Consider the following 17284-nt stretch of genomic DNA (forward strand, 5'->3'; position numbering starts at 1 on the left):
TTTTTAGCTAAATGTATGTTACGTAATACATTATCTTATTGTATTACCCTCTCTGCACGGTAACTAAATATTCCTAAATAATAGTTCATTTATCTTTCATTAATTCTTTTGATCAACCGTGAATGTGGCTTTATGTTTTGTGGATCGTTTTATGATATTTCTGCGGCGCAGAACTGTTAAATATTTTCTGAATACACATGTCAGCTTTCATACAAAATTGATCTAGGAACGTGAATATAATTGATTATAATTACACAGGTGCCTGCGTTATATCTACATATAGCTAAACTATATTTCATGCTTGTTTGCACATAATTAACATGATGTTATTCAGATGTTTCATGGAAACGTGGTTGTTTTGTAAGGTTATTCTGTCTTCAGCGACTGTATCGAGAATACTTGCCTGTAATAATAGCACACAACAATCCAAAAACCAATACAACGTAACAGTAACATTGACAAAAATAAAGGTTCGCCAATGCCTCACTAAGCGTTTCCGTTCATACAGAAATGTGCAATGTGTTGTCGATATAGCTTATCGAGCTTTTAGATGCAAACCCGATAATGAATATGCCTGGCAATGGTTGGGAGGATAATTGACACTGATACGACATCGTGGTCACCTTGCAATTGATTAATCTTTGCTTTCACCTTCTTTTTAATAAGCCGATAAGGACCTAATAAACATCTCTGGCATTCATCTGTTAACCCACATCATGTTAACATCCATCAAATATATGCCGCCAATCCAGTTGACTCCCTGAATAGCAATATATCCTGTTTCATCCAATGTTGCCAGCAACCCATAGGGACTACAGCATGTTGGAAAAAGTCCCTAGCACCATAATGCTTGTGATAAGAAGGGTCGTGTTTCTCTAGATCTGTGACTTGGCTGACTGTGTGTCATCGAACACTGGCGACGTGGGTCTCTCCTCGGGTCAACCACATTCGTCACAACTCGCCCCTTTCCGTAACCTGCAAGAAGACTCGTCCCCCTCTCGGTGAATGTTATGTGCGAAAATACGACAAACCAATCGGAATGCGCGTATGATTTCATGTTCTTTGTCAAAGAATCCCTCAGAAAACATTTTTGATTTTACATTGTCTTGCATCTGTACCCAAGACACGGTGAAATGTGTTCAATCATACTGTATAATGCCGCACGTCCCGATGTCCTTTAAATTGCATCTGAAATAAATATAAAATATGGGGAAATATATGTGAACCATTATATTGGAGTTGACAATTGTTTTAGGTATGCCCGTTAGCGCTAAGACGGAACCTAGTGGCAAAAATGGCCATGAGAGGGACACGAGTCGCTATTCGGCTTGTCTCGGAATAATACGAGTTGGTCACGAATGGGGTCAACCACATTCTTTTCCGGCAAGTCTCGATCATTCAAGCAGTCGTATTTGTTTGTTTCGTTTGTTTGTTTTGTTAATGCCGCAATATTCCAGCTATATGACGGCGGTCTGTAAAAAATCGAGACTGGACCACACAATCCAGTGATGGACCCTATGAGCATCGATCTATGCTATTGGGATACGATGCCATGCATCAACCACGTCACCTGAAATGCCCAACCGATCCCGTTAGTCGTCTCTTAAGACAAGCAATTCACATCAATGAAGAAATGAGAGGGAACACAGGCAGCCTAACTGGGTCTTTGATGTAAATACAAGCGTTTGAATATGCACATCAACATTATCTAGGAACAGTCGAATATACATATTCGACATTACGCTGACACCTTTGTTCAGAAAGTGAATTTTAATCGGGACTCGACTGCGTTTAGATGAATCGATGAAGCGCCGTTGTCTGAAATACTTCCAAGCCGCCTTGCATTACAAGTTTACCTTGTGGCATCGCTGGACAAAAATCAATCCCCATTTTAAAATGAACGGCTTCGAAAAGATTTATTGGCAAACGCTCGAGTGCTGTTCCTGCGTTTAGTAAAGATATGTCGTTAAGGTAGAAGTAACAAGATTACCCGTCATTTTTTACTGTACACGTTTACGAGTTGAGTCAGAGCTTCGACAAAATGAACCCCAGACTCAATTTCACAAGCAAAAATGGCCAAATATCTGCTCTTATTCCTCTTGTGACCATCATATCGTATGATCAGCTGGTATCAAGATTCTAGGCCCACCCAGTCACTCCAGCCAGAAGGGATAATTCGAGAAATACATCTCGGTGTCATTGCCATAGGGACTAGAAGCATCGCTCGCCGTGTGATGGCCAAATCTGATTGTCGTGATGAGTTGAGACAGGACCCGTCTGCTCTTCGCCATCAGCCATCAGAACCTTCAATCAAAGCGAAGTCACACGTGTCGAAACGAATCACGTAAAATATGGACGGCAGTCAAAACCTTTGGTCTTTCAAGGGCCGTTGTATTAGGGACGGGAGTGATCGAATCCTTTGGGTGGTTTGAAACGTGTTGACGTGTTGGTCTTGCAGACAAACCTTGAGGCTGTCGTATGGGAATAGATTGACAGTCTACTCTTGTCTTTACAATGGTATATACAGTGCATGTTACAGTGGAAATTTAACCCAGCTAACTTTGTAGGTAGATTAGCAATGTGTGCATTATATAGATAATTAAAGCTGCAAAACCATATCCACAACCACATTTCGATGATGTCATAAGCATGTATTTATGAATCACTATCAAATAGTGATGATACCAGATGACAGCGAAAAGATAAGCGTAGCCTGCCTACAAGTGGCACCGTCACAAACACATGCAGAGGCAAGTCAACTATCAAATTTTAAATTGTCATCACAACTCTCCCACAAAAGTGTATGAAAGCTTTACTGAGGCCTTGAATGCAACCCTGATTAAATATCTGTTGAGCAAGTAATGCTCTTTGAAGTCTAGAGACATGGACACAATGAACGGGCTTCGCATGTGGGGAAAAAGACCTCGGGAACACGGTGTGATATGTTTTTTTGGTTTTGGTGTGTTGTTTAACGCCGCACTCAGCAATATTCCAGCTATATGACGGCGGTCTGTAAATAATCGAGTCTGGACCAGACAATCCAGTGATTTACATCATGAACATCGATCCACACAATTGGGATCGATGACACGCATCAACCAAGTCAGCGAGCCAGACCACCCGATCCCGTTAGTCGCCTTTTACGACAAGCACAGTCGCCTTTTACGGCAAGTATGGGTTGCTGAAGACCTATTCTACCCCGGAATCTTCACGGGTCTTGTGTGATATGTTAAACATCCAAATGAAAAATACTCGTCTGTCTGAGTTAGCGTCAGTATGTAAAGGAACTTATGAATATTTCATATGTCATATGATGACCTCCTTATAAAAGTATTACCACAGAAGTATTAACGTTAGTACGAAAGTCGTGTTTTGTTTTGAATGTACAGTAAACTACGTTTATAACGAACACGCTTATAACGAACTGACGGATATAACGAACTTACTTTTTTGTCCCGACTATTTGCTGTAGTTATGCTGTATATATGCTTATAACGAACTACGGTTATAACGAACTAAAATTAGTGGTCCCTTTGAGTTCGTTATAACCGTAGTTTACTGTATTCACAACCTTGATAATGCCGTGACTCTGACCAAGTCTTGTCCAAACAGCTGGGGATCTAAATGAAGTTCCAGTGATGACTGTAGAGTTTGGCTGACAACCTGACTTCACCTAACTAGTATGTCAGCGTTTCCCTTAGGGGTTTAGTCTCCATTGATGTCAAGGAAATGCAAGCCTAACTGACAAGTAAAAGCATTAGTACCTTGGCGCTGTCGTGGCGCCTATAATCTAAGTGTACCTTTTAGAGCAAGGTTACTTGCGGTGCTTAGTATGCAAATACATGTCTGGCCCTAACTCGATGTTATTGTTCCCTGATTAGGTAAATAGGATATACATGAGACAAATATTGTAAAACAAGATTACTGTAACAAATGCCGTTTTTATTGCGTGATATCACGAGACGAAACACGGAATTCTGAATTGATGTTACTGATGGATTATAATGTGTATGGACAAAGTCATTTACACTTTTCTGAGTGTCATATGTATCAGTAATCCATTAGTAACATGAATTAACATATTGTATGCTGCATTATTTCTTCCTTATCCAGACCCCGTTTATTATAAATAACCAAACATTCTCTATATGATTATATGACCGTATCGTCTCTCTCTCTCTCTCTCTCTCTCTCTCTCTCTCTCTCTCTCTCTCTCTCTCTCTCTCTCTCTCTCTCTCTCTCTCTCTCTTTCTCTCATATATATATTTAAAAAATAAACAAAAAAGGGGCTGTTGGGTAGCCTAGTACCTACAGCATTCTCTCGTCACGCCGCAAACCCGGGTTCGACTCCCTACACCTGTACAATGTGTGAACCCCCATGTCTGGTGTCCGCAGCCGTGAATTTTCTGGAATATTGCTATACGCGTCGTAAAACCATACTCATTCATTCACTCACTCACTACATTTTAAATGTATGTATGTATGTACATTGGATGATAATGATCTTTTTGAACTAACTAAACATGCATGGTTAATAATAATATTTTTTGCATCAAAATGTAAAGATGAAATGTAGATTATGTAATGAATTCAATAAGACTGTCCAACACATTGTCAGTGGATGCCCAGCTTTGGCACAAACACAGTATCTTAAGCGACATGACGGTGTACCGTCTTCGCCATGCTTGTGGTTTTGACACAGAGGTCCATCCATGGTACGACCCGGGATATGTAGAGGGCGTCATGGAAATGATCAATACAAAATTCTTTGGAATAGACCCACTTCTAGCCTCAGACGTATCCAGGCCAACAAACCTGATATTGTCCTTTTTGATAATAACAATGAAATCATTTATATCATTGAATTTCCTGCCCCTTTTGATTGACAAGATTGAGTAAAAACATGGCAAATACGCAGACCTCGCAAGCCAAGCAATTGTACCAAGTTGTGCCATTGTTCTCGGTACCTTAGGTTTGGTACCTCCCAGTCTGTTGACTGACATTGGGAGAGTATCCGGGTTTACTACCAGGAATACAGCCCTTCTGACAATCTGGGTAATGCAGAAGGCTGCAGTGTTGGGGAGTCTTCACATTCTCCGAAAAGTTCTGAGTGGGTTTTACAAGGCAGCGCTTCCTGGTAGAAGTCCCATTCGCTGTCTGGGCTGCTTGTAGAGGGGGCAAGGGCCCTGAGCTGATGATGAGCCTAACCAGCCTGACCGTGCCAGGATCACCCAAACCCTCTTTGCTGCATTTATGTTATTTTAGTCTGTACATTATAGTGCACGGCTGTTAATAATATAAATAAATCTGAATGCAATGCAATGATGGATTCTGATTTGCAACAACACATATTGTGGACGTTATTCGTAATAGCATACATATAGGCATACATATACATCCCAATGCTCAGAACCTTGTCTTGTGGATACATTGACTGGAACTAATAAAACAAACAAAGCGAATGCGATGAATATTAATCAAAAGGATCCTGCATATTGATCAGTTAACTGAAACAAATCGACCAGTTTACCCTTCGCTAGTCTCTAATTTAATGCAAATACGTTGAAATGTTTAATAATCAATTGATGATTCAGTTTACATGTGACAGATGCGTCAGGGGAATGTACAGTATATACTAGTGTGCCGCTGGACACATACAGATATATACATACATGTTAGTTTTTTTCATATTAACTGGGGTTGAGCTGTTGTATAGTCATCTACTACGACTGAGAGATGGACCCGTGAAGATTCCGGGGTAGAATAGGTTTTCAGCAACCCATACTTGCCGTAAAAGGCGACTATATATGCTTGTCGTAAAAGGCGACTAACGGGATCGGGTGGTCAGGCTCGCTGACTTGGTTGATACATGTCATCGATCCCAATTGCGTGGATCGATGCTCATGATGTCAATCACTGGGTTGTCTGGTCCAGACTCGATTATTTTACAGACCGCCGTCATATAGCTGGAATATTGCTGAGTGCGGCGTTAAACAACAAACAAACAAACAGATGGTAGAACATATTTAATAGTTCTTGATCATCTATACCAGCGCGTGTCAGCTTAACAGTGGAGTTTGGGCAAGAATCAGATTCATTTTCATTATTTTTCTCAACACCGCTAACTGGTACAAGGGCACTATAGTCCAAACTATACATTAAAAGAATATACATAGACATGTACATTAGCGTTTTGATGAACGGGTATTTTGATCAAATACATGTACAATAAATCGTGATATGAGTTTCAAATGCTTCATTTTTGTTGTTGAAGATAAGTTAAAAAATGTGGATGAATGTGACAAGGAATGTTATTTGATTGTGATGTGTAAAAGTCGATGTTGGAGGAGAGTTTCACGTCGGCAACGATGATGAAACGCTTCTCCAACTACATGTGAACTGCACTATTTACATAATATGTTTCCCCTTGTTATAGCTGTTATCTGGGGGGCACGGGTGGCCCAGTCGTCTAAGGCGCCGCGATTCGCTGTGCAGAGAACGCCAGAAACCTAAGATTGTGGGTTCGAATCCCGGTTCGCCCCGATTATGTTTCTAGGTTTGTCAGTACCATACCCGTGCTCGTGGGTTTCACCAAAGTGGTAAACGTCTGAGACCTGCATCACTTCGGGCTTTCCTCCCATATTAAGCTGACACGCCGTAATATAACTGGAATACTGTTAAAAACGGCGTTAAACCCAACTCACTCACTCGCTATAATCTGCCAGTTTCAATAGTTAAGTTATGATTTGATGTTATAAATTGTCAGACTGGTACATGTAGATAGACATATACTTGGAATATATATCTAAGTTTATGGCGCTGATAATATTTACCTTTTGAACGAGTGATGACATCCTCTTTCCATTTTTAAAAAAAAATGATTTTTTTAAGAACGAGTTCTGCTTTAGAAACTATGCAGGGAGTTAATATACATCGGGTTTCAAAATCGAATGTGGTGCCAAACCAGGGGTCAAAATTAGGCCGGATCTTGGGTTCACACCATAGGTCAGCGGATCATCCACGACTAAGGGACGAAACACTCATAGCTAATTGAGATTCAATATGCATATACAGTAAACCACGGTTATAACGAACACACTTATAACGAACTGACGGATATAACGAACTTACTTTTTTGGCCCCGACTATCTAACGAACTACGGATATAACGAACTAAAATTAGTAGTCCCTTTGAGTTCGTTATAACCGTAGTTCGCTGTATATAAAACGTCAACGCCAGAGAATTACCAGTCTGGATTATATGCCGAAACAGATATCATTGGGTGTAAGGAGTAAAATAGCGGTGAAAATGATATGAATGGATCATTGAAAACCAGTGATGAATCCTCCTGTTCGCGATAAGGGTAAGCATGTCCTGCATTACAGGCAGAACCCGCCACTCACACAATTCGGGCAAAAATAAGTCAGCAGTACTCCTGCCACACGACGGAGACCGGTAAACAATCGTGTCTTGACCAGACAATCAAGTGATGGAACAGACAATCCAGTGACACGGTAACAGTAGCACATTTACTGATTTTGTTGAAACTAAACACCATAGGGTTACTTCAAATTACGTTTGCTGTGTAAAAGTGCTGATATTCTGAAGCTTATGGGAAAAGTCAAACATTTATGAAATATGTTAGCACTGCGCTATATTCACAATGGGGGCGGTCGGGAAGCCTAGTGGTTAAAGCGTTCGCTTGTCACGCCGAAGACTCGGGTTCGATTCACGACATGGGTACAATGTGTGAAGTGCATTTCTGGTGTCCCCCGCCGTGATATTGCTGGAATATTGCTAAAAGCGGCGTAAAACCATACTCACTCACTCACTCACTCACTATATTCACAATGAGGAATTTTATTTTTACACAATCTGAAACAATCTTTATTATTTTTTTTTTTGTGTAAGCGGAGTTGCGTCCCTTAGTCATGCCAGGATCAACGCAAATCCGCGTGCGTGAGTATTGAAAGTGGTGAACTTACGCTGACGCAGTATTGTTGAAAACAGATTCAAACTCGCTCACTCACTCGTCTCATCCACTCACTCACTCATTCCACTTCATACAATTATTTGGATATACTTATATTGGGTGCACATTATCTGCTAATGTAATAGTGTAGGTGGAATACGAAGACGAGGTTATTGACAAGTTAAAGGGAAATATATAACTTGATATACAACATTGTGTGGTGGATATATCAATGCAGACAACACTCACTGTCTAGACTGAGCGTCATGATCGTTCATTGAGAAACCAAGTATTACTCAGAATATCATACACTCTCGAAAGATTTCGTTTAGACTGAAAATCGCTTCATAAGTGCTACTCTGATTCCCGTGATATTTGTTTAAATTATCACCCGGTGGTGTGGGTTTAACTCCGGGCAATAATTCAGTCTCTTTACAAGAAGGAAATTCCTTTGAGTATTGGTTAGAGTTCCGGGAACTGAAAGCTTTGGATTATACAAATGGATTGTTGTTATTAATTCCTTTGTCTGTGTACACAAGATAACAAGGGGGCGTGTGTGACAAGTATTGGACAAACTGCAACACTGCTAAGATATGATTATACAGGTGTTAAGCTGGGAGAAATACACACTCAGAAGAATAAAATCGTTAATAATTTCTCAGAAAAGAAGCAAAACTTGAACTTTCAGATCTGGAGTAAGCGTTAGATGGTGAGGGGAGTCGGGTAGCCTAGTGGTTAAAGCGTTCCGTCGTCACGCCGAAGACCCGGGTTCGATTCCCGACATGGGTAGAATGTGTGAAGCCCATTTCTGGTGTCCCCCTGCCGTGATATTGCTGGAATATTGCTAAAAGCGGCGTAAAACCATACTCACTCACTCACTCGACAGTTGGTGATTTTTGTGTTACCGTTAAGGTATCCGGATGGAATTGTTTGTTTATGTGTTTGTGATGTATTGTTTGTTTGTGTGTTTGTGATGTATTGTTTGTTTGTGTGTTTGTGATGTATTGTTTGTTTGTGTGTTTGTGATGTATTGTTTGTTTGTGTGTTTGTGATGTATTGTTTGTTTGTGTGTTTGTGATGAATTGTTTGTTTATGTGTTTGTGATGTATTGTTTGTTTGTGTGTTTGTGATGTATTGTTTGTTTGTGTGTTTGTGATGTATTGTTTGTTTATGTGTTTGTGATGTATTGTTTGTTTGTGTGTTTGTGATGTATTGTTTGTTTGTGTGTTTGTGATGTATTGTTTGTTTGTGTGTTTGTGATGTATTGTTTGTTTGTGTGTTTGTGATGTATTGTTTGTTTATGTGTTTGTGATGTATTGTTTGTTTGTGTGTTTGTGATGTATTGTTTGTTTGTGTGTTTGTGATGTATTGTTTGTTTATGTGTTTGTGATGTATTTTTTGTTTGTGTGTTTGTGATGTATTGTTTGTTTGTGTGTTTGTGATGTATTGTTTGTTTGTGTGTTTGTGATGTATTGTTTGTTTGTGTGTTTGTGATGTATTGTTTGTTTGTGTGTTTGTGATGTATTGTTTGTTTGTGTGTTTGTGATGTATTGTTTGTTTGTGTGTTTGTGATGTATTGTTTGTGTGTTTGTGATGTATTGTTTGTTTGTGTGTTTGTGATGTATTGTTTGTTTGTGTGTTTGTGATGTATTGTTTGTTTATGTGTTCAAGATGTATCGGTGGGACAGGATACGCCCACCTTTTCGTGAATACCTGGTATCATCACTATTTTTGTGATTCTTAAACACGCGTATACGATATAGTGGGAATCTCACGGTGGATTCTATTTTAGCAAAAACTTCTTAAAACTTTGGAAATTGTTTTGTCGCTTGTATTTCTTAGAGCCGACTGATGTTGCGATAGGATGGTCAGGTTCGGTGACTTGGCTGACAGGCAGCTGTAAAGTGTCTCACCCTGTTACCCGAGGAAAAACAACGTAGCGTGTCTATAAGACTAAATAAATTATGTAAAAGATGTAAATACTGACAGTTAATGAATGACGATGTAAGGGATCGATTAATGTTTACGAAAGCGATTGAAGATATATACCATTTTAAATTTTAATTTAAATGTATGTTTTATCAGACATTTATCTGCCTAAACTGTATCCTCAAAATAACCAAATATCAATTAGTTACAAATGCTTCTATCTTCGAACCGGGTAATACAATTGATTCTATCTTCGGGATCGATTAATGTTTACGAAAGCGATTGAAGATATATACCATTTTAAGTTAAAATGTTTATTTTATCAGACATTTATCTGCCTAAACTGTATCATCAAAATAACCAAATATTCAGTAGTAACAAATACTTCTATCTTCTAACCGTGTAATATTGCTTAGAGACCTATGCAAATATGTATTGAATAGAGACAGTGAGCTAATACGTAACAAAATGAACATGATAAATGTCGCATTTATACCCACCTTCTCTATAGGGGCCATGATAATACACACTCACTTACTCACTCACTCACGTAAACAACCCTCACTCATTCATTCACTCACTCACTCACTCACTCACTCACTCACTCACTCTCACTCACTCATTCACGTAAACAAACCTCACTCACTCACTCACTCACTCACTCACGTAAACAAACCTCACTCATTCATTCACTCACTCACTCACTCACTCACTCACCTTTTCCAACACCAGTGTCTTTCGTTTATGTCTGAATCGTTGTTAATATGATGGACATTCCTATGACTTATTACTTTAAAAAATAAATTTCAATTTTGTTACTACTTTCATAAATATACATTTCTAACTTGTTTCAATCTATGACAGAATTTTTCCTAGATTCTCCTAAAACTAAAAGGTGTAATTGCCTCTTAAGATAACATCATCTCAATGTTATCGCCAATATCCAGATTATTATCTAAACCTACATAACGTGTTTAACGTCCAACCATCCTAGGAGGCTCGAGATGAATGCAAACACTGGGATATTCCATCGAAGCCTTTAATGAGTTCTAATGCAATATCAAGTGGTTATTCGTGATTTCACTCACCAAGTTGTGGAATCAACGCATTTACTAAACAACTAGAGGTTTTATGGTACATTAACTAAAAGTTTCGATTTTAAAATAAATATTTGTGTACGTGATTTACGCTTAAGGGGTATTTTGTGCGCTATTACGCGAAAAATAATAATCCCACCTTGGTCATATAACGAATGTGTCCTTCGTATCGATTGATTATGTATTGTTGTTTCTAAAAAAGCACATTAAATATTTAGTTCTTCTGTTGCTTTCCGGTTTCGTGCGTGTGCATGATTCGTTATTGTCGCATGTTGCATTAAGAAAATTTGAAAATGTTACCTAATTATAGGGTTAAACTAACTATGTTGTAATAGGGGGTAATTAAGTTCACAGGCATTAAAGCTGGCTATATTGTGGTATCACAAAGCATATGGTACAAGAAATGTATTTCCGTCTGAATTGGATTCACAATATTCACATAACAAGTGATTATATATTTGAAATGCTTGGATGCAGATATTGATTTTTATTTTTGGAGTTCGGTATAATTATAACGAGGATTGTTTTGTCCGCTATCCTCGGATTCAGATTTCACACACGTACTATTTTGTAAATGACACTATTTTTTTTTCACAGACATTTGAAGAAACTTACGTCGACAAGAGCAAGGTGTCTGTTTTGACTCTGGATACGCCAATGTCATGTGAGTATTCAGTACTGCAAATGTTGTAAGAGTGGGTGAGTGAGTATGGTTTTACGCATCTTTAAGTAATTTTTCAGAAATGTGACATCGGGGGCCAACAGAAATGAGCTCCAAACATTGTACCCATTTGGAGAATCGAAACCAGGATTGGTATCACAGTGGAACAACACCTGCCCATTTTGGTGTCCTCTAAAGGGACACCTACAAACTATGTTTGCTTCGACCAAAAAGACTCCCGTTTAAAAACATGAACAAGAATCGTCTAAAAGGTCTACAACCTGTCATTTGAGGGTAGCGATTTTTATCAAGCGCAGCAATTGCTAATATCTTGGCTAAATTAGGAGGCGGGTACATGTACTGTGATGTGATGTGCTGCCCAAGGAAAACATAATCAATACGTTTCGTCTTGTTAATTAACAATAATGTGTACCTAACTAACTGGTTATGTATTCAATCAGCAGTACATCCGGGTTGTGCACTGTGATTATATTATTTTTTTATGTATGTGTGCAAGGGTATCAATAACATGAATCCTGTACAAGCAATCAGTTAATGGATTATAATTGAAGGCAAATCGAGTCTGCTAACATTGTCATGCCTGTCTCATTTCAGCAATTTGTGTGAAACTCCCTGAAATATCTATGAGTGGGTGTGTTCCCAATAGAATCCTATAGGTGTTTATATTTGATCAGCGCTGTGTAGTCTGATCAGAAGAGAAAAGGAAAATCGAGATATCATATGACGTGAAGCTGCAAAATATCTAAAATAATTTTTAATCATTATAATTGTATATATAATGGGGGCCGTGGGATTTTGTATCGAGATTAAATATTTCCTTCAGATACAGCCACGAAACCAGATACTTTGTATTTGAAACCCTGAGTCTGATTTTTTAAAAAGAAAAACACCTTGTAACAATGTCATTATTTTTGTGGTCGGCTATATTCTTTCTTTCAACAGTCTGAAGCATAATTATTTTCTTCACGAAATTAAGGGTCAATTCATTTTTTTCAATAAAATCCCATCCCCCCTCCGAATATCATGTGGTCGGTCCCTTAGTACCAGATCTTACTATGGTAGCTCTTTCTTGGCAATACTCATAAAAGTCATGGGGAATAAAGTGAGAAGAGGTCCTTAAGGTCAAACGAAAGAATACACTTAAAATTGAATTTGAGCCCCCAAAATGCCAAACGTTGTCAAAACGTTACTAGATTAAAAACCGTCGCCGAAACATTGCAAAGTTACGTACAAAACTATGATATACCCGTATCAAATACCTCACTATCGTATAACCATTTCTTGTTTGAGCCATTTTAGCAACCGTCAAACATGGGCGTATACTTTATTTAACACAACAGTTTCTAAAGTGAATAACAACACTGAATTACACATCGGGGAACATCATGTGACCAGTATCCCAGGAATGATGTCATGTGTGCATGATGTTATGTAAGGCAATGTGTCACATAATTATTCGAGTGAACATTTCTACCTCGACAACCTGACATTTGGACAAAAGAGGGATGAGGCTACATGTAATCTCAACCCAACTCCTTCATAGATTTATTTAATATTTTAACGGTATCCACAGTACCGACTCCACTGTATCCTTCCATGAATCCATATATTTATATATATTAATTATGTACCGAACAAAGGTAAAATAACAAGACGCGCTCAAGCGCCATACTTCCAGGATGTTGCATCGCATTAAATTCTACACGCCCTTTCAGCTTTACGCTTTTGTTCGGCTTTTCCTGAAGGCATCAAACCTTTCTCAAAGCTATCTGATCAAAAGCAACGCAGAACTGATCAGCAAGTCGTTTCAATTCAAGATTAACGTTTTTCGGGGTATGAAAGCTGTTTTCGCCACGAAGGATATCCATTTGATGTTTTCACTCAAAATTTAAATCCCTTTCTTCATCAACTTCCTTGTGTATATTGCAAGCGAATGTCCCCTTTTGAAGACGGAAGGCAGTAAGAACAATCCTAGTCATTTCTCGCGTGTCGCTGATTAGCTGGCCTTTGTGAAGACTGTTGTGTGGGCCAGATTAGGCGTGCTCTTTACGAATCAGATCTTTAAATCATAAGCCGAGATGCAGAAAGCCAGACAAGGTGGACCAAATCCGCAGACAACCCCAGGATAATTCCCACTTGGCATTTATGCCATGCCACTGATGATGGTTCGGCCGAACCATTTTACGCTGGATACACACAGTGCTTGACAGAGAAGGCGTTTTATATAATTGGTTGGTTGGTTAGTTTGTTGTTTAACGCCGCACTCAGCAATATTCCAGCTACATGACGGCGGTCTGTAAATAATCGAGTCTGGACCAGACAATCCAGTGATTAATATCATGAGCATCGATCCACGCAATTGGGATCGATGACATGCACCAACCAAGTCAGCGAGCCTGACCACCCGATCCCGTTAGTCGCCTCTTACGACAAGCATAGTACCCTTTTACGGCAAGAATGGGTTGCTGAAGACCTATTCTATCCCGGATCTTCACGGATCGAAAAGTGTATAATTACTATGTATATGCATATATAGGAATGATTAATGTGTGAGTTTGCGCTGCTTAAAGCCTTATTCACAATGTCGCGCCAGGTAACACCGAGACTGTCTCGATGAAATGAATCGAACACGGGCTTGAGGACTGAGCTGCCAAAGTTTAACAATCGATCCGGGCAATTGGGATACGATGACATGCATCAACCCCACCAACCATGTATACATTCCAGCTCAAAAGTCATTGTTTTGCGCCAAACATACCTCGTTAATTTGACAAACGTAGCTCAACGTTGTTTTCACACAACAGCCGATTATCTCCCAGCTTACTCGGCTCCACTCGCCTTATTCCGCGAGAGAAGTTTCTGCTCTTGTGACCTACTGTGAGAGTAGGCGTCCTATCTGGGAATCCCCCTTCTGGCTTTAAGCGGCCGAGGCATTCATTTTTCATGTAGAATTTTTTACATCAAATATCATCTAAAAAATCGAATGTGGTATATTTTCTATAGCCTTCGTCTCCGTGAACCTTATGCCTGTTGTTTAATAGGTACAGTATCGTAACATTTACATATATAGTCATATACAGATGATGTCTATACATATAGGTAAGGGCAGAAGATATATTGACAGTAGCGCTGGGAATTTATTCAACAAGCCCGTGAAAACAACACTACTTTAGATCAATGCTTACCTCTCCTAGCGGCCATTATGCATCGGCCATCTTACACACAACCCCGCGCCCACGTCTACAGGTCTCTTCCTGTGTTACGGTAATTACCGTAGTAGAACCCTCTCCCTCGAGTGTATCCTCCATGATATAACCTACTCTCATTAATTAAATGCTACCCTTTCCCAGCGTCACGGCTATGGATCTGAGACAGAGAGACCCACCATCTTAAAGTAATTAGGTTCCAATAAAAACAATGTTCCGCCAAACCTCTTAAATATGATCACTGAATGTCGTACTACCGAGGTTTAATGTCAAATCACAAACAAAACATTTGAATAGCAGTAACATTTACCAGGATCATGTATTCTCTTAAAATCATCGCAATACATCATGTTGAAGCCACAACAGTACTCAAATTTTCCAACAAAATCACATCTAAAAATGAGACATCAGCAAGTACATATACTAAAATGTGTATTAACATTTTTCGCCAGGATATAAAAAATTCTCTCCTTGTTACCACCTCCAAGTTCAGCTTAACATGGGTCCTCCTTTGGTCAATAGTTTGTTCCCCCTGTGATGAGTGTGTCACTCTATGCACACGAGTGACGAACGGGGTACACACCCGTGTTCAACGCATTCCATCCGGTTGTCACACGCGTGGCGGACGGGTTCCACACGAGTGACCAACGGGGTGCACACGGGTATTGTAACGCGTTGCCCATGCGTGCAAGGGGAATGAACTTCTAGGGAGTAGTGATCCTCGTTAATAACACAAACGTACTTCGTTAATTTCGCAAGCGTATCGCGTTAATGGCGCATAAAGAGAGGAACTTCCGCCAAAGTCTCGAAGTGGGAAGTATTTGGGGACAGTAGTTTAGAAAGAACCGAATGACTACCTAATGAGGATAGAAGGTCTCGTGTGCCAAGATTGACAGTTTTTGAGCGAGTGAGTGAGTTGGGTTTAACGCCGCTTTTAACAGTATTCCAGTTATATCACGGCGTGTCAGCTTAATGTGGGAGGAAAGCCCGAAGTGATGCAGGTCTCAGACGTTTACCACTTCGGTGAAACCCACAAGCACGGGTATGGTGCTGACAAACCTAGAAACATAATCGGGGCGAACCGGGATTCGAACCCACAATCATAGGTTTCTGGCGTGCCCAAGGGACGCAACTCTGCACAGCGAATCGCGGCGCCTTAGACGACTGGGCCACCCGTGCCCCCGACAGTTTTTGAACGTGTGAGGTAACCAAAGCAATACAGGTCGTAGCTCTTTGCTGAAACACATGGATACTCGTAAATATAAATCGTCAATTCAATAGGATAACCAGGCTACATTTTCTGCCGAAATAGTTTCCACTTGGCGTAAAGGGTAAATAGCTGCGGAAATTATATGAATGGATCACTGAAAATCAGTGATGACACCAGGTGTTCGCGAAAAGGGTAAGCATGTCTTGCCCTACCAACAGCACCTGCCATTCATACAATTTGCATAAGAAAGTAAGTACATTGTATTGTTTCCCTGATGCAGCACAGCAGTCCTCCTGTCATGAGACGTCAGCCTGTAAACAAACCAGACAATCCGGTGATCGATGAAACAGAGATCATTCTCTGGCGTCTGTGTTTTTTGGCAACCAGTTGAAGGAACGCAGCTCCGCATTAATGACAATATCAGAAATCTATCTCATCATAATATAAAAATACTTGCAACCTCTAGTCAGTGATGTTAAGAAAAGTAACATAACTACAACTTTGATCCCTTACATGTTTATTTCACTGGTGACAATTTAAACATGATTATCTCAAGGCATCATTTTTTAACTTCATTATGTTTAACAAGGCATGTTTTTGAATCAATGTGATACTTTTGATATTCGATTTCGTTTCATATTTGACAAATACAGCTATATATTGATCAAATTACTTGTAATTATACTGGGGTGGTTAAAGATAATGTGGTGGAGCACCCTTGATGAATAACAGTCCTGATAAAAACGTTAACACGCATTTCTCTGTAAGGTCAATACAATTTTAAATAAATATTTGGTAAAGATTAATTAAATTAGATCTGGAGGAATTTAAAACATTCTGCAAAAGATAATAGTTATCCATTATTGATAAATATCTAACGAAACAACCGCCTGATAACATATCTAATCTATAATGCTTTTTTAATGGCAAGAGGTTTTTCCAAGAATGTTTTCTCCATCCCAGAATATGCGTCTTCAGGTAAGTTAATCTCGAGGAATATTCCTCAAAGTCCATGCTCCACTTTGTAAGCATATATTGGAACTGATGTATGCGTGTAACAGATCTTAGGGAAGAATGATTGATGGACTTGTACAGACATACTACTGTTACTATATGAACATTGTCTGACAGGATTTACCGCCTCCGTGGTCTAATGGTAGAGCGTCCGCCCGGAGAGCGGAAGGTCT

General features: G+C 39.5%; 1 protein-coding gene across 2 annotated transcripts in view; it reads left to right on the plus strand.

Annotated features, from left to right (window-relative positions):
• Positions 1 to 17284, plus strand: part of LOC124152861 — a 171568-nt gene that overhangs the window by 65575 nt on the left and 88709 nt on the right. For both annotated transcript variants that reach the window (XM_048394398.1, XM_048394395.1), the window contains exon 2: positions 11597 to 11663. The gene's annotated coding sequence lies outside the window, so the exon portion shown is untranslated. The remainder of the gene's footprint in view (positions 1 to 11596; positions 11664 to 17284) is intronic.

The sequence above is a fragment of the Haliotis rufescens genome, unplaced genomic scaffold (assembly GCF_023055435.1).
Source record: "Haliotis rufescens isolate VD_foot unplaced genomic scaffold, xgHalRufe1.0.p SCAF_13, whole genome shotgun sequence".
NCBI lineage: Eukaryota > Metazoa > Mollusca > Gastropoda > Lepetellida > Haliotidae > Haliotis > Haliotis rufescens.